This window comes from Sorghum bicolor, chromosome 7 (genome assembly GCF_000003195.3).
Source record: "Sorghum bicolor cultivar BTx623 chromosome 7, Sorghum_bicolor_NCBIv3, whole genome shotgun sequence".
Lineage (NCBI taxonomy): Eukaryota > Viridiplantae > Streptophyta > Magnoliopsida > Poales > Poaceae > Sorghum > Sorghum bicolor.
The window spans coordinates 4,269,656-4,292,598 of record NC_012876.2 but is presented as its reverse complement, the minus strand read 5'-3'; the positions used below and the strand labels follow the sequence as shown (position 1 = coordinate 4,292,598).

Below are 22,943 nucleotides of genomic sequence, written 5' to 3'. Positions count from 1 at the left end.
TTTGTTTACTATTTCAAAATAATCTGTGCAAAATAACTATCTGGCAAAAATATTGCAAATAATCCTCCCATTTGTTAAGTGAGAATTAGTGTTTCATGTGTTGCCTGAGGGCACAAAATGAAATTGAAAACATGCATAATTTCAAGACCAACATACTAGAGACTGGGATATTTCTATTTCACTATCTAAATCATTTTCACCGTTATTCAGACAAATGTAGAGAGTTCCATACTTTAAAACCAGTACCAACTGATGGTCCATACTTGATTTCCGACAAAAAAGGAAAAGTGCTAAATGAAACTAATGAAGCATGCGCCTGCTATGGAAAACACAGCCACGGATAGATCATCTTCAGAAGGGTCTGGACTTGCTGATGCTGCTGATAGTCAGCTGACCCCAAACTGCAAACCGTTAAATCAAGTGATAGGCACTCCATACAAGAACACAGAATGGACCTAATCTCACTAAGTATTTGCAGAATGCAACCAGAATACAGACCTTAAGTTGTTCCAGTGAGGCGACGCGGCTGTTCAATTGCTCCAGGATGTGGTGTATGGATTCCGCTATGCTGGCCTTGCGATTCTCTTTGTTGTTCCAGAGTTCAGATACCGGGAAGCGGCCACTAGCGTTGTACTCATTGATCTCCAGCAATGCAGTAGTCACAACCTTGTAGACCTCCTCGCCAAGCTGTTCCTTCAAGACAACCAACTTCTCATCCTTTTCATTGATGATTTCCTAAAACAAAATACATCAGGTTAGTGTTAAAAAATTTTCATGCTGCGAGGTGATGTGTCCTGGAGTGTCTGAGTAACACAGTTAATTTGAGGTAAGTATTGCCAGTAAGTTTGCAGGAACATAAAAGATGTATATTCGTTACATTGGACATACATCTGTATTTGAGCCTGTGTTCACTATCTTGAAAGGATGCCAATTAGGGTCCTTCACACGCTCTTGCCATAAGCAGACAATTCAGCAGCTTTAAGTTTGGCATCTTCTCCATACCTTTGCTTGCAAGATAGAACAGAGGGCTTCTCATCCAGTTCACCCATCCTCTTGATTCCAATGTTGCTACGACTACGAGGACCTGATAAATCTGTCAAACCCTACAAAATATCCACACAATCTCTCTCAAGCATAGTCAAAAGGACACAAGGGCTTAATCTGAAGGAATCCACAAGGGCTTAATCTGAAGGAATCCACAGCTAAAGAAGGCATGGATCGATCTAAATACTATTAAATTTGGATGAATACATCTAAATAAGGCATGTATGTGCAGATTTTCTGAAAATATACTGGCATATGATGCTACCATGAATCCATGATCAGCTCTTTCTTTGCATCTCCAATCTCATCAATGGCCATCCTATGTCAAGAGCATGATTGAGATCTTTCATCTCCTCAATTCTCTCAATCAATTCTTCTGTCAGCTCCTCAGAACGTTTCTTCACATCAACACCCTCTCCCTCGATGCGTTTCACCACCACCAATTTTCCTTTAAGTTGTTCAATATCTAGCTCCAGCTTTTGCTTTTCATCCACATGCTTGAGTTTTGGAATCCAAACTAAGTTCAGGTGCATGAAAACTAAAAGTACGTGCATACCTTATGTTTCTCAAGAAGCTGTAGTGCCCGTTCATCAGCTTTCTGTTGCTCAATTTTAGCCATGTTGAGGGAATCATTTTGGTCAGTATTCTGCAGGGAAATAAGTACAAAATACAGGTATCAGAAAATAATTCATTAATGGTGAGACTATGAATACAATTCAGAAACTATCTGATATGTCATATGTGATACAGTGATAGAGAAGATATGGACAATAAAAAGTAGCTCAAATAGCAATAGGGATGCACCCATACCTTTTCCTCTCTTCCTCCAGTTTTCTTCTTTTAATGTCAGTTTCAGCAACTGGTTCATTTAGTTCCCTGGACCTCCTTTCGATGTTACCCACTTTATGTTCGAGCAGCAGACTGCATATTCCTCATTTCTGCGAAAAGGATAAATAAATATACAATATGCACAATCATTTTAGGCAATATAAGGCTAGTCTCAATGCATGTTTCATGAGAGTATCATGCACATTAGATAGAGTGCCACATAAGCATTGAGAGAGGAGTTTCATCTGATGAAACATGCTACTGCTGATGACTGTGCCTCAATGAAGAAGTTTCATCAGATGAGAGAGTTTCATCCCCAAAAACTCATGTGGATTTTTTTTAGATAAAGGATATTTTATATCCGGCTTCATCTATCGACTGATAGAATCTGGCCAATTACTCAGTTACCTAGTTTATAGTCTTGGTACCTGTGTCATGAAACTATGCATTGAGACTAGCCTAAATGAGCATAACAGCCATAAAGCTCTGATGGAAGAATATTTCACGATTAGCATGTTTTAGCATGCACATATCGACCACCCATTTGGAAGGATGGCTTCCGTCTCCCCACCTCCCTCTCCCGACGTCTCATCTCCCTTCCCCAGCCCCACGCCGGAGTTCACCCCGAACCCGGCGGCCACCCCTTCGGCGCCCGCGCCTCCTCCCTCCCCGAAGACGTCGGCTTCCTCCCCCTCCTTGTCTCCATCGGCGCCTCCTTTTGTGTCGTGTGGCCGCTCCAAGGTCGAGCGCTGGAACTCTGATTGCCCAGCCTCCGCCAGCTCGAGCGGCTCGCCCCTTTCCTACCGCGACATCGTCCTCTCCTCCTCCTGCTCGGCCCCTTCTGTGCCCTCGATGGCGAGCGGTGGCGAGTCTTTAGGTGCGACGGCGGGCGCATCTCCCTCGGCAATCCCTGTAGCTCCGCCGGCGGCTCCTGTGAGGGCCCCTAGAATCACGCTCCTTCGCCGGTCTCATCCTGGGCGGTCTGGTGGGGCTCGCCCCAGTCCAGGTGTTTGGCAGACGGCTGAGTCGCGTGGTTCTAGGCGTCGGCGTCTGCGTGCGACTCGTCCCCCACGCCGCTCGGTGCCTGCAGACCTCTTCGGCAAATGTTTCAATTGCTTCTCGCCCTCCCACACCGCCTCCTTCTGTCGCCAGAGGACTCGTTGCTTTCGCTGCCGGTCTCAAGGCCATCGCTCCTACAAGTGTCCTCTGGTCGCCAATGGTGGAAACACATCTTCTTGCGCTGTCGGGCGCACTTCTGTGTGGCGGCGTCTTGGCCATGGTGGTGAAGCTGCTCGCGCGTCTGCCTCGCAACGGCTTTCTCCGGCGGGTGCGGCTCGTGGCGCTCGTTCAGCACAGGGCCTCGTGTGGCGGCGGATTGGCCCTGCCCGCGATGCTGCTAGCGCTGCGACCCTGCAACGGTCTTCTCCGGCAGGCGTCGCTCATGGTGCTAGCTTGGCGCGGGGCTCTGTGTGGCAACGGGTTGGCTCTGGACGTGAAGTTTATGGCACTACGCCCCCGCAACGGTCTTCTCCGGCGGGTGTGGCTGGTGGTGCTGGTGCATCGCAAAACAATCTGGAGATTCAGGCCCGTGACCAAGGGGCTCCAGAGGGAAGGTCGCGCCGGCGTCGTCGTCCGCGTTACCGTCGACATTCTGTTCAGGGAACCCCTGACCCTGCTCCAGCATCTGACACGTTTTCGGCTGCCTCCTCGTCAATGGCTCCACCAGCAGAGGACCCTGCCCCTTGCATCATCGACTGGAGCGAGCAGGTTGCTAGGGCTGAGGCAGACCTTGCTCATGCTGTCACGGTGACTGTGATCGGTGATGAGCCTCTTGCTGCGGTTGAGGATGTGGCTGCGGTGATTGCGCCCAGAATTGCAGTTGAGGCCAGTTCCTTGGTGCTAAGACGTGCTTCTTCCTCAAGCTACCTACTGGTCCTCCCTAACACGACCTTGGTTGATCGCTTGGTTAGTCTTCAGCAACCGATGAGATCGTCCAGTTTCAGTTTTAGCTTGCTGTGCAAGCGTTGGAATCGTTTGGCTGGTGCTCATGCACGTGGATTACCGTTTCTGCTTGATATTGAGCTCAGAGGCATCCCTGCCAACGTCTGGGAGACATCAACGGTTGATCGCTTTCTAAGTCCCCATGCTTGGGTCCAACAAGTGCACCCTGATACTCTTGCGCTTTCGGATATGTCATGTTTCCGGTGTTTGGCTTGGAGTACAGACCCATCTGCGCTCCCTTCAGCTAGGGAGCTTTGGGTGGTTGAACCTCCAGTGGCTGCCATTGAAGATCCTCCAGTCAAGAGAGTGTTAGCCTACCATGTCGAGTTGAAGTACAAAGTTGCCCGGCCTGCTGGCCCTGCTCCGGGTCCTCCTCCCTCAAGTGATAGTGACAGCGCGGATGATGATTCAACAAGACAGAGGCGTCGTATTCGTTCTTCCTCGCCGTCTTCTGGTGCCGGGCCGACAAGTGGTGCTGATCAGGTTACCTCGCGTAATTCTGGCCAGGTTGGCTCTCAGCTGGGATCGGTTCGAGGGCAGAGGAGAGCCGCATGCTTTCCAGCGGCGGACGCAGGAACCAAGGAGCCTCTGCAGGAGCAGGGTGCCCCAACCGTTGCATGTCTTGCCGTTCTTAATGAGACGCCTATTCTCGAGGAGGCAGCGACTGCGGCTACTGTGGGGGTCGTTATTGAAGGAAGCACTTCTGAGGTTGTGCGGCCCGGTTCCGAGGAGACGATCCCTTCGGTTGGCTCCCCTACGCTTATGTGCTTCCAAATGAATGTTGGGGGCGGCGGCTGTTCCTGGAATAAGGAAAATGTGTTTCCTGGGCCTCATCTGTCTACTGAGCCCAGCTCCGTGAATCTGGTTTGTGCCACCCCTGGGCCCGTGGTGACGGTCGATTCCTCCTGTGGGCTAGTGGAGGACTTGCCTCTTTCTTCTGGGCCAGAACATAATCTCCTCTTGGCTTCTACGTCTGGCACAAAAAATGCAGTGGGCTTGGATGGGGCTACGGCCTGGAACTCTCCCGGCCAGACGGCACTGTGCTCCTTCGGGAGCCAGCCAGCCGATAAGGCAACGGATGGAGATCCTCTTCCGACCTCTCCAAGTCCGCCATGGTGCTCACCTTCTATCCCGGAGTTCAAGCATCTAGTTACTCCACCCCCAAGACGTAGCGTTTCTGTAAAGCCTCTCCAAGTCTACTCCCGTCGTCGACTACGTCAGCACCTGCGTGAGCATTCCAACCTGGTGGACGCTGCTACTCCCGTGGTGGCTATGTCTCAGGATGGTCTGCCCTTTGGTGGGGATCAGCCGATTCAGCCCCCGCCCCCTCCTGGGCTGGAAACTCCCTCGTCTACAGGCGTGGTAGTCTCGTCGGTGACCCCGCAAGCGGCTGGGCCCACTGGTGTGGTTGTCCCATCGTCGACTCCGCTCATGGCTGGGACAACCCACGAGTTTGCGGGAGCAGAGCGGATGACCCTGCAAGCAGCCGTGGCTGCCCCCATGCTTGCTGCACAGCAAGAATACATCAACAAGCTGGCCCGCCGTGCAGTCGGCTTGCTTCCTGTTCCTCGATCAAATAAGCGAAAGAGCAAGTCACGCCCGCCTGGGGAAGCTTCGCGACAAAGCCGACGACTTGCCGGGAAGAAGGTGGAATTCGGCCCTGATGACCTGGGGAGGAGAATGAAGAAGAAGGCAATGCAGACCCTGGACATTCTTGGTGAACAGGAAGGCATTGATCAGCAGGCTCTGGATGACTACGCCAAGCTTTTTGGTCAGCCCCTTTGTGATTCACACATCCTTGCTCTCACTGCTTTATTTAACTGGTCTCTCCCTGATGAGTTTGGCCCTGGTTGGGGGCTCGAGCTTATAGCTGATTAGTACGTGAAATCTGTCAGTTTTGTTGTGGTCGTCTTCAATGTCTTTAATGGATCCAGCTAAAATTCTTATTTGGAATGTGAGGGGCCTAAATTCATCAACCAGGCAAGACTCTGTTCGTACTATTGTGGATTCATCTCGTTCAGATATAATCTGTTTACAGGAAACTAAAATGGCAGCTGTAACTAGAAGAACTCTTCTTTCAGCTTTTGGCTCTGAATTTTCTGAGTTCATTGAAGCCCCTTCAGTTGGTAGAAGTGGAGGTATTTTGGTGGCCTGGCGACAGCATCTTGGGACATCTGGTGCTCGGCGTGTGGACAACTATAGCGTGTCCATACAATTCTGTCCAGTTGATGGGCAGCCTTGGTGGCTCACTTGCGTCTATGGGCCTCAAGGAAATGAGGACAAGATTCAATTTCTGCAGGAACTTCGTAATATTAGAGATGCTTGCCAGGGGCCTTGGATTATAGTTGGGGATTTTAATTTGATATATAAAGATGAGGACAAAAACAATGCCAATTATAATAGAGCCTTGATGGGTCGCTTCAGACGCGTTATTAATGATCTCGCTCTTAAAGAAATCCCACTGCATGGTCGCAAATTTACATGGTCAAACCAGCAAGTTTCTCCTACTCTAGTCAGGTTGGATCGGGTCCTGTGTTCAGTGGATTGGGAGGAGAAATTCCCTAACTGCCTTTTGCAGAGTTTGGCTTCCAATGACTCAGACCATTGCCCTATTTTGCTTGGCCTGCGGGATAACAAGGGTGGTCGCCGACGTTTCCATTTTGAGGCTTTCTGGCCGAAGCTAGAAGGTTTCCAGGAGACAGTTTCTGTGGCTTGGAATTCCATTGCTGCAGGACCATGTCCTTTCTCTTCCTTGGATCTCAAGCTCAAGGCTGTCTCTAAGGGGTTGCAAAGCTGGAGTGACAAAAAAATTGGACATATAAACTCTCAGCTTGTCCTAGCCAGGGAAATTCTTCATCAGTTCGAGATTGCACAGGACAGTCGGACACTTGCTGCACGGGAAATTTGGCTAAAAAACAATCTGAAGAAACACAGCCTTGCATTGGCTTCCCTCAAACGCACCATTGCTCGTTTACGCTCAAGGATTAATTGGCTTAAGGACGGCGATGCCAATACAAAACTTTTTCAGCTGCATGCCCGCCATCGAAAGAGAAAAAATTTCATTGGGAAGCTAGTTTCAGAGGATCAGATCTTCACCAATCATGCTGACAAAGCATCTATAATTGATGGTTTTTATGACAGCTTGCTGGGCACAAGTGCTGATAGGGAAAATACTATTAACCTCTCTGAACTAGGACTTGATTCTCATGATTTGGCAGCTCTAGACCACCCTATCACAGCTGAGGAAGTTTGGAGAACTATTCAGCAGCTACCGCCAGATAAAGCACCCGGACCCGATGGTTTTACAGGCAGTTTTTATAAGTCATGCTGGCCAATTATTAAGAATGACATAATGGCTGCTTTTTCAGCTCTTTGGAGCAGGAAATATGCTAATTTCGGGATCCTGAATACAGCCTATATCACCTTACTCCCTAAGGTTGAGGCAGCAGAGCAGCCAAAGGACTTTCGGCCTATAAGCTTAGTCCATAGTTTTGCTAAGCTAGTCACAAAAGTGTTGGCTAATCGTCTTGCAGGTCGACTGCAACATTTGGTGTCACCCAACCAGAGTGCATTCATAAAAGGACGTTTTATTCAAGATAATTTTATGTTGGTTCAGCAAACTGCAAGATTCCTCCATCAGCAAAAGCAGCCACGAATTCTCCTCAAATTGGATATTTCTAAAGCTTTTGACTCAGTTTCTTGGCCGTTTCTCCTCGAGGTGCTACAACAGCTGGGCTTTGGTCCGATTTGGAGAGATGTGATCAGTGGCTTGCTTGCTTCTTCCTCCACACAGGTTCTCCTTAACGGGATTCCTGGGAGCTCTATTTTTCACCAGCGTGGTCTGCGACAAGGGGATCCCTTATCTCCTATGTTATTCATCCTGGTTATGGACGTGCTAGGACTCATGATCTCTAAGGCAGCCAGTGAGGGGCTTTTAAAACCCTTGTCAAGGCGGGTTTTGCAGCATAGAGTCTCTCTATATGCCGACGATGTGGTGTTATTTCTTAGACCAGAAGCGGATGACATCAATTTGGTTCTAGGAATTCTTAACCTTTTTGGTGATGCTTCAGGACTTAAAACCAACCTACAGAAAAGCAATGTATTGCCCATCAGATGCGGACAAGCAGAGCTACTTACCATTCAAAACATGCTGCCTTGTGCTGTTTCAGAATTCCCATGCAAATATTTGGGCTTACCCCTCTCTCTTAAAAAGCTTACCAAGGGACAGATTCAGCCTGTTATTGATAAGATTGCTGATCAGCTATCAGGTTGGAAAGCTGATCTCATGACAAAGGCAGGAAGGAAAGTGCAAGTGCAGTTTGTGCTCACTGCTATGTTGGTATATCTTCTAATGGCCATTGATTTCCCTCCCTGGGCCATTAAAGCCGTGGATAAAATCAGATGTGGTTTCCTTTGGAGGGGAAGAAAAGAAGCAAAAGGGGGGCACTGCCTCGTGGCTTGGGGCAAGACTTGCCAGCCCCATGAACTCGGAGGTTTGGGAATTTCAGACCTGAAAAGACTTAGTTGGGCGCTACGGATGCGCTGGATTTGGCTCAAGAAAACTGAACCTAACAGACCATGGGCGACCTTACCGGTCCAGGTGCCCGGAGAGGTTCAAACATTCTTTAAAATAGCCGTCTTCTCGGTAGTTGGCAGCGGGACGAACACCCTATTCTGGATTGACAGGTGGCTGAATGGACAGTCTATTGCGGACCTTGCCCCTCGTCTTCTAGAGTTTGTTCCTAAGAGAATAGCAAATAGACGCACGGTTGAGGAAGCTATGGCTGACCGTTCTTGGGTTATGGATATTCGAGGAAACCCATCAGTGGAAGCAATTTTGGATTTTCTCTGTCTTTGGGATCTCATTTATGATTTCCAGCTTCAACCGGAAATTGAGGACTCTCATATTTGGCGTTTTTCTTCTAGTGGGCAGTATTCGGCCAAGTCTGCTTATGCTAGTTTTTTCATTGGGTCTACTCAATTTGGCCCTTTTGAGAGGATATGGAAATCTTGGGCCCCTCCCAAATGCTGATTCTTTTTGTGGCTGGTTGCACATGATAGATGCTGGACGGCAGATCGCCTGGCAAAGCGGGGTCTCCCACACCCGGAGCAGTGCCCTTTATGTGATCAGGAGGATGAAACCATCAATCACCTGCTTGTATCTTGTGTTTTCAGCCGGCAGTTCTGGTTTTGTCTCTTTCAGCGGTTTGGTTTACATCAGCTTTGCCCACAACCCACAGATTCTTCCTTTGATTTATGGTGGGAAAGATCAAGCAATTCTACTGCTGGGTTAACAAAGAAAGGTCTCAACTCTCTTGTGATCCTAGGAGCCTGGATCTTATGGAATCATCGTAATAGCTGCGTTTTTGATGGGGCTGCTCCAAGCTTAGCTGGGGTTCTGCGTCTTGCTTTGGAGGAATGTCGGCTGTGGGTCGTGGCTGGGGCTCGGGGTTTGTCTTTCTTAGCATCCCTACCCCCTCCTGTCCCTCCTTAAGGAGTTTTGTTTAATTTTGGTCGCCTCTAATTTTTCTTCAGGCGCGTGTGTAAATCTGTTTTGGGTTTGGTGTAGTGTGTTGTACGGGGTTCTTTCCCCCCATTTTTCTTCTTCTTAATATAATGAAGCGCAGTTCTCCTGCGTTTTCGAGAAAAAAAAGAAGAATATTTCACAACTGTAATTTAATGAGTGTACCTACATTATAACGTTTTTGCAGTATATCACTTTCTTCCATGACTTTCTGAAGGGAGAGATTCATTTGATTACACTTTCACTCTAGTGTTAGAACCCTAGGACCGACTAGCAGTAGATCAGGGGAAAACCATTCTCCAATCGGTGTAAACAAATGCACTTATTTATGAACTAGGAGATCCAGGGGAAAGGGGAAGTAGTGAGATTCATACCATCCGAGGAGGTAGCAGCAGGCGTTGTGGAAGATCCGGATCCGGCCATCGCTGGTTCGTTGATGTAGATCTGCGCACGGGCAGCGACGGGTGGAGAAGACTCGTTGGTGCAGTGCAGTGGCGGCGCGGAGAGCTTCCCGTCACTGGCTGCGCCCTTCTCTAGATCGGACTTAGGGTTTGTCGGTGGGGAAAGGCGGCTCTCGGTGAATCTCGTACTGAGAGCCGGAAGCCCCCACCTTGTATTTATAGCGCAGTGTGACAGGGGCCCTCTAGCCATAGATGGGTTGGGCGCCCCCGATCAGGGCGCAGGTCAAGGCCCGATTAGGCCTTTGGGCCTAATCGGTGGGAGATCATTCCAACATTCTCCCCCTTGATCTCAACCTTTCTTTAACCTTTAAAATTTAACTTTAAACACTTTACTTTTTACTCATTCCATCACAGATGAGTGCATAGAGCTTGCTTCATCGTCACGGTCTATCGCCGATAGATTTAGCAACTACAATGCAGGTCTCTGATCTGAAACAGTAACTTTAACTTTGGGCCATTTATAGTTCAGGAATCATAGGCTTTCCCTTAAACCCATGCCGGCTACGTGTTCTCTAAACACATTGGGTGGTAAGCCTTTCGTAAGCGGATCCGCGAGCATCTTTTCAGTCCTTATGTGCTCAAGACTTATGATTTGATCCCGAACTTTATCCTTCACAACATAATACTTTATGTCAATGTGTTTGGCAGCACCACTTGACCTATTGTTGTGAGCATACTGAACTGCTAGATTATTATCGCAGTATAACATTAGTGGTTTATCTATGCTGTCGACCACCTTTAAACCGGGTAGGAACTTCTTTAACCAGTTCACCTGCCCCGTTGTCTCATAACATGCTACAAACTCGGCATACATTGTGGATGATGTAGTGACGGTTTGTTTTGAGCTTTTCCATGAAATAGCTCCCCCTGCAAGAGTGAACACATATCCAGACGTGGATTTTCTATCATCTCCCGCATAATCAGAATCCGAGTACCCTTCTATGTGCAAGGATTCTGATCTTCTATACGTCAGCATGAGGCCTTTTGTCCCTTGCAAATAACGCAAGACTTTCTTTACCAATTTCCAGTGTTCCTGTCCTGGATTGCTTTGAAATCTGCCAAGTAACCCAGTAACAAACGCTAAGTCAGGGCGCGTACAGACTTGAGCATACTGTAAGCTTCCGACACCAGAAGCATATGGAACCACTTTCATTTGATCGAGCTCGAATTGGTTCCTGGGGCATTGAAAATCCCCATATCTGTCGCCCTTGACAATGGGTGCAGGTGATGCACTACATTTGTGCATATTATATTTCTTTAGAATCTTTTCTATATATGTCTTTTGTGACAGTCCTAGTACCCCTTTTTCTCTATCTCGGTGAATTTCTATGCCCAGAACAAAAGAAGCTTCACCAAGATCTTTCATGTCAAACTTTGAGGACAAAAACTTCTTTGTCTCTAGTAGTAGACTGATATCACTACTAGCAAGTAAGATATCATCCACGTACAATATTAGGAAGATAAACTTTCCATTTTTAAACTTTGAATATACACAGTTGTCCTCAATGTTTTCCTTGAACCCAAAATGCTTTATGGTTTTGTCAAACTTCAAGTACCACTGTCTTGAAGCTTGCTTCCACCCATAGATCGATTTCTTTAAGCGGCATCCCATCTGTTCTTTGCCTTCCATGACAAAACCTTTTGGTTGTGCCATGTAAACATTTTCCTCCAAATCCCCATTTAGGAACGCCGTCTTTACATCCATCTGATGCAACTCTAAATCATAGTGTGCTACTAAAGCCATTATGATTCTGAAGGAATCTTTACATGAGACTGGAGAAAATGTCTCATTGTAATCAATTCCCTCCCTTTGTGTGAAACCTTTCGCCACAAGTCGCGCTTTATACCTTTCAATATTCCCTTGGGAGTCACATTTAGTCTTGTAGACCCATTTACAGCCTACTGTTTTGGCTCCTTTAGGAATAGGTTCTAAGTCCCAAACTTCGTTGGTCCTCATTGATTCCATTTCATCTTCCATAGCTTTAAGCCACTTCGATGAATGATCGCTTCTCATGGCTTCTTCAAATGAGGTGGGATCACCCTCCATTTGAGCTTCTTCTATATTATACACCTCATAATCATCCGGAATGGCTGATCTTCTAACTCTTTGAGATCTCCTAAGAGTCTCATTTGTGGGTGCCTCTTGGGGCTGTTGTTCTTCCTCCTGGGCAACAGGTGGTGGTTGCACGGGATCCTGAAGGACAGGTTCCTCATGTTCATCCATCGTTGCCACAGGAGAACTAACAACAGGTGTTGGCACTACAGTGTCAGGCACTGTTGGTGCAACAGGAACAGGTAATTCAAAAAATGGATCCTGAATCATCGGAGTGGGCACACATACCCGCTTCTCTTCAAGATCAATTTGTCGAGGTACCATGCTCCCCCTGATCATTTCATTCTCTAAGAAAACTGCATGCCTCGTTTCTACAAACTTTGTGTATCTATCTGGGCAGTAGAAACGATAGCCTTTTGACCTTTCTATATAGCCAATAAAATGGCAACTCACTGTTTTGGGATCTAGTTTCCCAATATTTGGGTTAAATACTTTAGCCTCAGCAGGACTCCCCCAGACACGCAAGTGATTTAGTGAGGGCACCCTTCCTGTCCACATCTCATACGGTGTTTTGGGCACCGACTTACTTGGTACTCTATTGAGAATATAAATGGCGGTTTTTAAAGCCTCCATCCATAAACTCAATGGCAAGATGGAATAACTCATCATGCTACGCACTATATCCATTAGGGTACGGTTGCGTCTTTCAGCTACTCCATTCTGCTGAGGTTCGCCCGGTGTGGAATACTGGGCTACTATGCCATTTTCCTGTAAAAACCTTGCAAAAGGTCTAGGAATTTGGCCATATGGGGTGTGCCGACCGTAGTACTCCCCCCCGCGGTCGGATCGGACTATCTTTATCTTTAAATTATGCTGATTTTCAACTTCAGCCTTAAATATTTTAAATTTATCCAATGCTTCTGTTCTTTCTTTAATTGGATAAATATAACCATACCGGGAGTAATCATCTGTGAATGTTATAAATGAATCATAGCCATCCACGCTTTTCACAGGAAAGGGACCACAAATGTCTGTATGAATTATTTGTAGTATTCCTGTGCTTCTTTTAGCATCCTTTTAAATTTTCTTTATGTACTTTCCTTTAATGCATTCTCTACATTGGTCTAAATCCGAGAACTCTAATGGAGGAAGAATGTCATTCTTCACCAGTCTTTCTATTCTCCCCCTCGAAATATGGCCTAAACGACAGTGCCATAATTTCGATGAGGCATCTTGAGTTCTCTTCCTTTTTCTATTGGAAACCGCAGACGTGGATACGTTATCAATCACATCACATACGGAATTAACACATTCACGAAGTGATAACAAATAAAGATCTTGCTTTAAAAAAGCAATACCAACACTGTCATTATTACAGAAAATCTCACACTTGCCATTACCAAAATGGCAGCCATAACCATCATTGTCTAAACAAGACACACTTATTAAGTTTCTCTGTAAAGACGGAACATAAAGAACATCTCTAAGCAAAAGAATAAAACTATTAGCAAGTTCTAAAGAAACATCGCCAACAGCTTCCACGTCCACCTGGACTCCATTTGCCACTTTAATTTGTCTTTCTTTTCTTTGCGTAGTCCGCGTCGAACGGAATCCCTGTAAAGAATTTGCAACATGAACAGTTGCCCCTGAGTCAATCCACCAAGTAGATTTTGCATATTGTACATAAAGAGATTCATTTACAAAAGTAATAATGTTCTCACCATTCTTTTCCATTATCATCTTTAACCATTTAGGGCAATCATGCTTGTAATGCCCCTCTTTGTGGCAGTAGTGACACAGATCTTTGTTCCCTAGAGGTTGGGCCTTTTTCTGCTGGTGCTGCTGATGCATGGGTGCTTTGCTTTTTGCCTTTGAAGGAGAGCTAGCATTGGCATTGACATTCTTTCTTTTGTTATCTCTAACAAAGTTGAGGGTGCCACCATTGGCGGCCTTGATCCTCTCTTCCTCTTGAACACACATCGCTATACAACGCTCCAGGTTCCATTTCTCGGGCTAGATGTTGTAGTTGACAACAAAGGTGTCAAACTCCTTTGGCAACGAAGCAAAAACCACATGAACAAGGAACTCTTCCTTGAGCTCTAAGTCCATTGGCTTAAGCTTGTTGTTTAGATGGTTCATCTTTGATATGTGTTCTCTAATGCCATTGTCATTGCTAGGCCCAGAGTACCTTTCTGTCATCAGCTGCTTAATCAACTGAGTAGCATATGTCTCTGAAGAGCCATGAAACTGACTCTTTACTTTCTCAAGGTACTCTGTAATAGTGTCACACTCTCCAATTGACCCCACTGTGGAGGGATCAATTGTGTTCTTTACCACTGCTAGACATTTCTTGTTGGCAGTGGCCCACTGTCTCTTTTGAAGATCAAAGATCATTCTGTCACTTGCATACTTTGCTTCTCTTGTTGCCCATGCAGCATTAGTCTCTTCAGCTCCCCTCACCGGTTCCACTGGCTCAGTGGGACATGGTGTGTAGGTGACCCAGTCGACCTCAGCCAAGATGAAGGCCAGGTTGATCTTTTCCTTCCATCCATTGTAGTTGTCTCCTTTGAGGGCTGGAATATCTTTGATATATCCCATCAAGGAGACTCCTGAAACACATTCAAATTAAGTGAGAACATAATACAATAATTGCATGATTTAATTCCAACTATGGTCAAAAGTAAAACATACAATTATTCCTTTTATATTAATTCTACAACACCTTTGGGCAGAAATAGAATTAATATATATCAGAAAACCATAATAACATTATAATATTGCTATTAATCAACTTTGGTCAGAATAATAACAATATTATAATCCAATTTTAACCTTTTTACACTAATTCCACATCACCTTTGGGCAGAAATAGAATTAATGCATGACAACAAACCATAATAATATCATAATATTGCTATAAATCAACTTTGGTCAGAATAGTAACAATATTATAATAATCTGTAAATTTATCCGATTTTCAAAATTAAAATCTACCATCGGTTTGAATTTAATAATGAAAATGAATAAATGACTTTAAGTACGCAGCGGAAACTTTAATAAACTTTTTGATTCCATTTTCCAGAAACTATACAAAAGCTTTACTGTTCTCTGAATATAATTATCTTTGGACAAAAAGTATACAGAGAAAAGCATTTAAAACTATGCAAAAACATCAAAATGCATAAAAATTAGCTTCTGGAAAAAATAAAAAACCGAAACTGTGTGAACTGTGCAGATCGGCCAATTTTGGCCCGTGCCCACGCGCGGCCTGCGCGGCCTGCTCGCGCGCAGTGGCCCAGCAGCGGCAGCAATGGCCCAGTAAGCCCAGCAAGTGCGCGTCTTTTTTTTTTGGTTTTCTTTCGCCCTAGTGGACCAGAAGTTGGCCCAGTTCGCATTCGCGGCCAGTGGCTCCTGCACCCAGGCCGCAACCTGGGCCTGGGCCGGGAAAGGGCCGCCCCGCCTGGGCCATATCTGGCCCGCGCGTGGTCTCTCCTCCGCGCCAATCTCGTCCGTCGATCTGGATCGGACGGTTGGGAGCGAAATTCGGTGTTTTAAAACCCCAAGCAGTCAGCTGCTCTCACCAAAACCCTAAACATTTTCTCCCTCTCCCTTCCTGTGTCCAGCCGACGGCGCCAGCTGGGAGCAAGCCGGGCATTCTCGCCGGCGGTGATGCCCACGGCACTCACCCCGGCAAGGCCCAGGCCTCTTCCCTTTCTGCTTTTCTCTTTCTCTCTTTTCTTTCTTCTCTGCACGGCGCCGCCCAGGAGCAGTGACAGCCGGTGCGGCGGCGGCCATGGAGGCCACCGGGGAGAGGGCCGCCGTCGGACGGATCCGGCCTCTCCCTTTGCCTTGCTTTCTATTTCTTTCTTTCCAATCTCCTCGCCGGACCCAGCAAGCAGAGAGCGAGGGATGGCGCTGCCTCGGCTCCCCTCGCCGGCGCACGCGTGCGGTTTCAGTCGCACGCGGCACCATCGAGGAGCGCCGCGGTGGTGCCCTGTCCGCGTGCCGCAGCAGAGAAAGAAAAAGAAAAAAAACGGTAGGTTCTACCATGCCTACCTTCGGTTAGGGTTAGGGTTTCGGAGTGTAAAACTTTTTGATTTGGAATGTTCTTTTCCCCAAACTCTAGATCTACTCGCTAGAGTAGGCGTCTGATACCATTGTTAGAACCCTAGGACCGACTAGCAGTAGATCAGGGGAAAACCATTCTCCAATCGGTGTAAACAAATGCACTTATTTATGAACTAGGAGATCCAGGGGAAAGGGGAAGTAGTGAGATTCATACCATCCGAGGAGGTAGCAGCAGGCGTTGTGGAAGATCCGGATCCGGCCATCGCTGGTTCGTTGATGTAGATCTGCGCACGGGCAGCGACGGGTGGAGAAGACTCGTTGGTGCAGTGCAGTGGCGGCGCGGAGAGCTTCCCGTCACTGGCTGCGCCCTTCTCTAGATCGGACTTAGGGTTTGTCGGTGGGGAAAGGCGGCTCTCGGTGAATCTCGTACTGAGAGCCGGCGGCCCCCACCTTGTATTTATAGCGCAGTGTGACAGGGGCCCTCTAGCCATAGATGGGCTGGGCGCCCCCGATCAGGGCGCAGGTCAAGGCCCGATTAGGCCTTTGGGCCTAATCGGTGGGAGATCATTCCAACATCTAGTTCCTGCAGATACTTGCTTTGAGTGGTAATGTGTTGTGTCAAATTAGCTATGAAATTGTCAGTCTTGCTGGACATATCTTGTTCCAGTTCAGACACTGTCTTCAGGCCACCATTTGCTGACAAGAACCTACTAACTGGGTCATCTGATTTGTAATCCTCTTGTTTTGCCAGCCATCCAAACACATACTCCACATGTTGCTTTATCTCCTTCCAGTCCAGTTTACCCAGCCGTTGTGACTCGAAATAGTTATGGAATGCTAAGGCATTCTTGAACCCAGTCCAGTCCTTGGTGAAAAGAACAATGACGTAGCCAGTATACCCATTGGCACCATCCACAGCAGTAATTTGCACGGGATTGAAATCAGCTAACTGCTTCATCAGTATGGCTCCACCACCATTACCCTGGGTTTGTTCGGCTGGAACATTTGTGAGGATGCCCATCCAGGACCAAACAAACACTTCCTGATCCTGCACTGACTCATCAGAAATGCAGTCGTCCATTGCAGACCTAATAAGAGACAGAAATATTCGGGTGAGAGTGAGAACATTATTAATTTAAGTAGCGAGTGCTAGCACTTCTTTATTTATTCAGTAATGATATGCATGACTGTTTAGACACATGGATGGAACAATAGCAAAACAATTCTCCGGCCTTGCTTGTTCTTTCCCACGGATGCATATATATGCATCGACTACGGTCTTGTTTAGATGCGAAAAGATTTTAGATTTCGCTACTATAGCACTTTCGTTTGTTTGTGACAAATATTGTCCAATTATTGACTAACTAGAATCAAAAGATTCGTCTCACGATTTACAGGTAAACTGTGCAATTATTTGTTTTTGTCTATATTTAATGCTTAATGCATGTGTCGAAAGATTCGATGTGACGGAAAATCTTAAAAACTTTTTGTTTTTCGGGCCGAACTAAACAAGGCCGTATACTCGTGTGTGTGGATGTACTACTATGGTTGAAAGAAGATGATGTGTGGAGATGCAAGAACGAACCGATTAAAAAGAATGCAAGAAACAGGAAGCAGAATCAGTTCGCCGTACGTAGATGAAAAACTATGCAACAGATCGAAGAATTGCACGTACCACTGGTGATGGTGAGCCGCCATCGGTCGACGCTGCCCACCAGAGACCTCCTCTGCTTCTTGTGATTCTCCTCCGTGCCCCTGCTGCCGCCTCTCCTGCCCCTGCCGCCGGGGAAGAAGAGGGTTTTCGTTTTATAGCCAACAAGGGGGCCCTGGTAGTAGTGAGGCAGAGGAAACGGCAACGACGGCCAGCCAGACGACGCCGGGGCAAGGCGCGGCCAGTCTCTTCCGCTTCCAACTCCTCGATTCCTGAGTCCTCCTGACTTCCCCTTTGGTTTTCACCGGCCGGGGTCTCGCTCGCTGCCATGCGACGGGGGTTTCCTTTAATTTGCATGCATTGCACGAGACGGGTCTCTCGTGTCCATGCGCCGTTCCTGGCACAACAGGTTGCCTCACTTCAGCAGAGCTACGGAGTACAATAGATTCGAGGAGGTACACTTGTTTTTGTTGATGTATTGATTTATTTTTTCTTACAATGGTGTATATATATATATATAAGCATATGAAAATTAACTATAATCATTTGTTTTTAGGTAGTTTCACTCTTAGCGTAGGCTTAGAGCCTGTTTGGTAGGGCTCCTCTCCGGCTCTGGCTCCTCTCTGTCAAACGTTTTTTTTAGAGAATGCGTTTTTGAGTAAAAAGCAGAGGAGCTGGAGCCGTTTTGGGCGAAGCCATAGATTGTGGCTTCTCCAAAACGGCTCTGCCTCCTTTAGAGGAGCCCCTCGTAAGAAGTCGTGCCAAACACCCCCTTAGACTATCTCCAACAATATCACTCAAAATACAAAATCTATTCCATATTTGGGTAGCACTACAAAGGGTTCAATATCTATTTTTGATCTTCTCCAACAACACGACCTAAAAGAAAACCCTTTCTGCAAATGAATCTCTAGGAGAGAAGATACTCATATTTAGATTGTGACTCTTAGGGAGTGTTTGGTTGGGGTTGGTAAAGTTTAACAGGTACTGTAGCATTTTCGTCTTATTTGAAAATTATTGTCCAATCATAGACTAATTAGGCTTAAAAGATTCGTCTCGCAAATTACTCTCTAGCTATGTTTTAGTTTCGTAAATAATCTATATTTAGTACTCCATGCATGTGTCCAAACATTCGATACGACGGACGGTAAAGTTTACCGAAGGAAACCAAACACCCTCTATGTAATCTAAAATGGGCCTCACATATAGATATAGCTATTCTGTTAGATGCCGAAATGATACCATCCAATACCTATTTTGGGTTTTGGTACCCATATGGGTTACCTTTTGGAGACAGTTTTAGGTGCTCGAAATGGGAGGGAGGACTGAAGAACACGGATCTAAATGCCAAACTTTTTTGCAATTTAATTCCTTTTCTTAAAAGAATTGACATTTGCACCTTGGACCAACTAATAGCAGAAATACACCTTGGTGGTCAATATCGTGACCTTTGGCGCCGAGCTTAGGCCAGTCTCAATGCATAGTTTCATGACACAGTTACCAAAACTCTAAACTAGGTAACCGAGCCACAAGAGTTTCATGGGAATGAAACTCCTCTCTCATCTGATGAAACTCCTTCATTTAACGACCTTGTCAAGTCAGCAATTTTACTTATGTGGCACTCTATTTAATATGCATGACACTCTCTTGAAACATACATTGAGACTGGCCTTATATATAGCTCAACGTCATATCTTTTGGTGCCCACTCTAACGGCTCTAGTGACGTGGAGATCTAACATAGCACCTATGTAATACGACCGTGGTGCCGGGAGACGTGATGTCGACCTCGGTGCACCGAAGCCTAGCGTCCACCTTAGCGCCTCCTGTGGTGCCAAGGGTCTGCATGCATCGATCGATGTGCTTGCTAGCTTCTTCTTTTTAGCACAGCTGCACGTGTGACCGCTCATGTACGTACGTGCATGCCTACGAGTAGCCTACGAGTAGGGATGAAAACGGTACCGATATTTTCCGACCGTATTCGAGACCGAATTCATTTAGAGAGGTTTAGATCTGTCCGTATCCGAGTCTGAATATTCAACATCCGATATCGTATCCGTATCCGAATATTTAAATCGTATATTTATGATGTCGACATCCAATCGTATCTTATCCGACATGATTAATATTATCCGTATTCGGATCCGAATCCGACCACAAATATGAAAACAAATATGGTATCGGTGATATCCGTCCGTATCCGATCCGTTTTCATCCCTACCTACGAGTGTTTAGTTGACGGGATAGTGTGGGATGACCCCTCTTGTTGATGTTGTTTATTTGGTTCAGAATCAGGAAGGAGTGGGATGATCCCACTTAAAGATGACAATTTTTACCCGAAACCTGATGGGTAATTATCTCATTAGGGTAAGGGTATGGCTATTTTTTATATCCATAGATAAGATAATGGAAAAAAAGTTTTACCCAGCGGGTAAAGCGAGTAAGGGTATGGGACTGCATTGCCCATACCCGTTAACCCATGGGTAAATTGAATCCAATAAATTATACTAGAATCATGGAACTTGTGGATTTTATGACTTGTTATCTAGTAATGATGGATTTATCCATTAGATCATTTGATTGTGTGTTCATGTAGCTTGTATATTTGAAGAGTTCATTAATGATTTATGATATTTTGGCTAAATTTGGGAGCCTGATATACTAAAATATGTATTTTTTCATAGCAAATATTCCTAAAATCATGGGTAAAGATAACCCACCCGTTACCGCATGGGTAAGGGTATGGGAAAAAACTCTTACCCGTACACAGGTATGGGTAAATTAGTGGGTAAAATATTTTCTCGTGGGTAAGGGTATGGGTAACACATACCCAGTGCCGGTCCTAGGATTTAAGGGCCCTCTAGCGAGGTCGTCGTGATGGCCCCTCCACTCTAAAGTGCTAATTTTTCTTGCAAAGCAAAAACAAATCTAGTAATATATTTTAAATTTAATATGTTTTATAATTATCGAGGAACAATATAGACTAAAACTAATATGATTACCTTAAGAAAGAATAGAACTCTATAATATCCATTGCTTCTCATAAAAAGATACTTCTTCGGGCATTTCTTGACGCAAAATCATCAAGAACGGTATTAAGATCAATGATGTCCAAGATATCCCTCTCCATGGTGCACATAGCCAATTCATTTAACCTTTCTTGTGACAGTTGATCTCAAATTGATCTGCTAGTTTTTCCGTTTTCTTTTCTGAGCTCCCGACAAATGTTTCTTAGGTAACATCTAAGATTCTAGCACCTAAATTAGAAGAAAAACATACTATAAGTACCTAGAGTACTAGAGTCCGAAATAATTAATTTAAATTAAAAAACGATGCAAGGAATAAATTACCTAGGGGCTATGCCTCATCGGATGATGGCCTGCTGATTGTTGATGAACAGTGCAATCGGTTGAACCGACGCATTAATCGGCACCGGGCCTCCATGAGTGGTGATTCTGAGTCCGTGGCCGGTGGCGGCTCCGTCTGTGTGCGTGTCTGCGATCTGCGTGAGTCTGTGGCTTCCGTGCATGACTCCCTCCGCCTCGCCTCTTCGTGTGACGGCTTGCAATGCTCGCGTACACAGTATATACTAAGGGATGGGGTCCGTGTATACATGGGTTTGGGCCCCCTCCTTCCATGGGCCCTCGGCGGTCGCACCTCCGGCACCTCTCTAGGGCCGGCACTGCACATACCCAGCGGGTGATTACCCATTATCATCTCTAATCCCACTAGAGTTTCATTCCATCCAGATTCGGAATGACTCTATCCCTAGAAATCGAGTGGACAGAGTCACGCGAAGTGGGGCAAAGGAAGAGGAGGAGGCACGTGTGGCCAACCGGCGAGCTCTGGCGGCGCTGGCGCGTGGGCAGCAAGCTCTAGCCCCACCAGCGAACTCCAAACCCAAGGCCGAGCTGCGGCCGACGAGATCCGGCCGATGCGGACGCGACCTCCCCCCAGTGTGGAGCTCGTCGGCACGGAGCTCTCTAGCACGGGTACGAGCTCCAAGGCTTTCCACCAACTAAATTTTAGCTAGTTAAGGGCCTGTTTAGATCACAAATCTACATCCCAAAATTTTTGGCTGTAAACTTTACATTCAAATAGGTGTTTAGATGTTTCCCAAATTTTTTGGTCGACAAGACACATGACACGGGTCCCTAAGCAAGTTTACATAGTTTTGGGGCTCCAATGTCCCAATTCCAAATCTTTACAGTTAAGTTTTACAAGCCCCTGTTTAGATCCATTCTTCCAAAAAGTGCTCATTTCTCCAAAAGTTTTGGCTTTTTGGCTGCATCTAAACAGGCCCTAAACTTTAGTCACTTTAGTAGCTAAAGTTCCAAACACATTGACTAAAAGAGGCTAAATAGTTTAATTCCATTAGTCACCTAAGAGTAGCTAAAATAATTTTAGCTAGCTAAAATTTAGTTGGTGGAACCTAATAAATAAAAGACAGATTTCTTTTAGAAAATGTGAATAATATACTCCCTCCATCCAAGAAATAAGTTCCTTTTGGATACCATTTCCAGGGAGTAATAATGAACCTTGGATTGCTTGTGCATGGATATACATGCGACTTGCAAATCATGCATGTACCGCCATTTGAAGAAGGAGCTCCTTGAGCCATATTCTTCAGGATCATCATTCTCGTCAAAATTAATCAGCCCCAAATGCTTGGACACATTATTGTTTGTGGCCCCCTTGAGCAGCCACTATGTAAATGAATGAGCTTTTTGGCTCTGAAAAAATATCTCTTTACCTCTATAGCTCCAAAACAAAATTTTCTTCCTTGTAGCCTTCCGTCCTCAAAACGAAATTTCCTTCCTTATATGGCCTTCCATCCGTTTTTGACACTTAATGGTGTTAAGTCGAGGGTCCCTAATAGAAAAAATATAATGTAGAGTTTTATTTGTTCATTTGGAGTAGCATTATTTTGCAAAGCACAATAATTTATTTTTCAAAGCAAAACCATATATTTTTCAAAATATTATTTTGCTAGCAAAGCAAAAAATAATATATTTTCAAAGCAAAACATATATTTTTTGTATTTTATTTTTTCGCTAGGAGTAAAATGGTCATTTTAACCTTTATTTAACAGCATCAAGTGTTAAAAATAGATGGAAGACCATATAAGGAAGGAAATTTTGTTTTGAGGCCATATAGGTAAGTTAAAAAAAAAGACCATAGAAGAAATTCACAAGCTCTAAATGAATACTCATCCAGGATACAGCAAGGAACCCATGTTGTCTGTCTCCAAATTGCACTGTTTTGTTGTGACACAAAGTTGTAGGGTGACCATACCCAGTCACTGAACAGTTGA

General features: G+C 45.6%; 1 pseudogene; it reads right to left on the bottom strand.

Annotated features, from left to right (window-relative positions):
• LOC8076585 lies at positions 5 to 17,060 on the bottom strand (annotated as a pseudogene).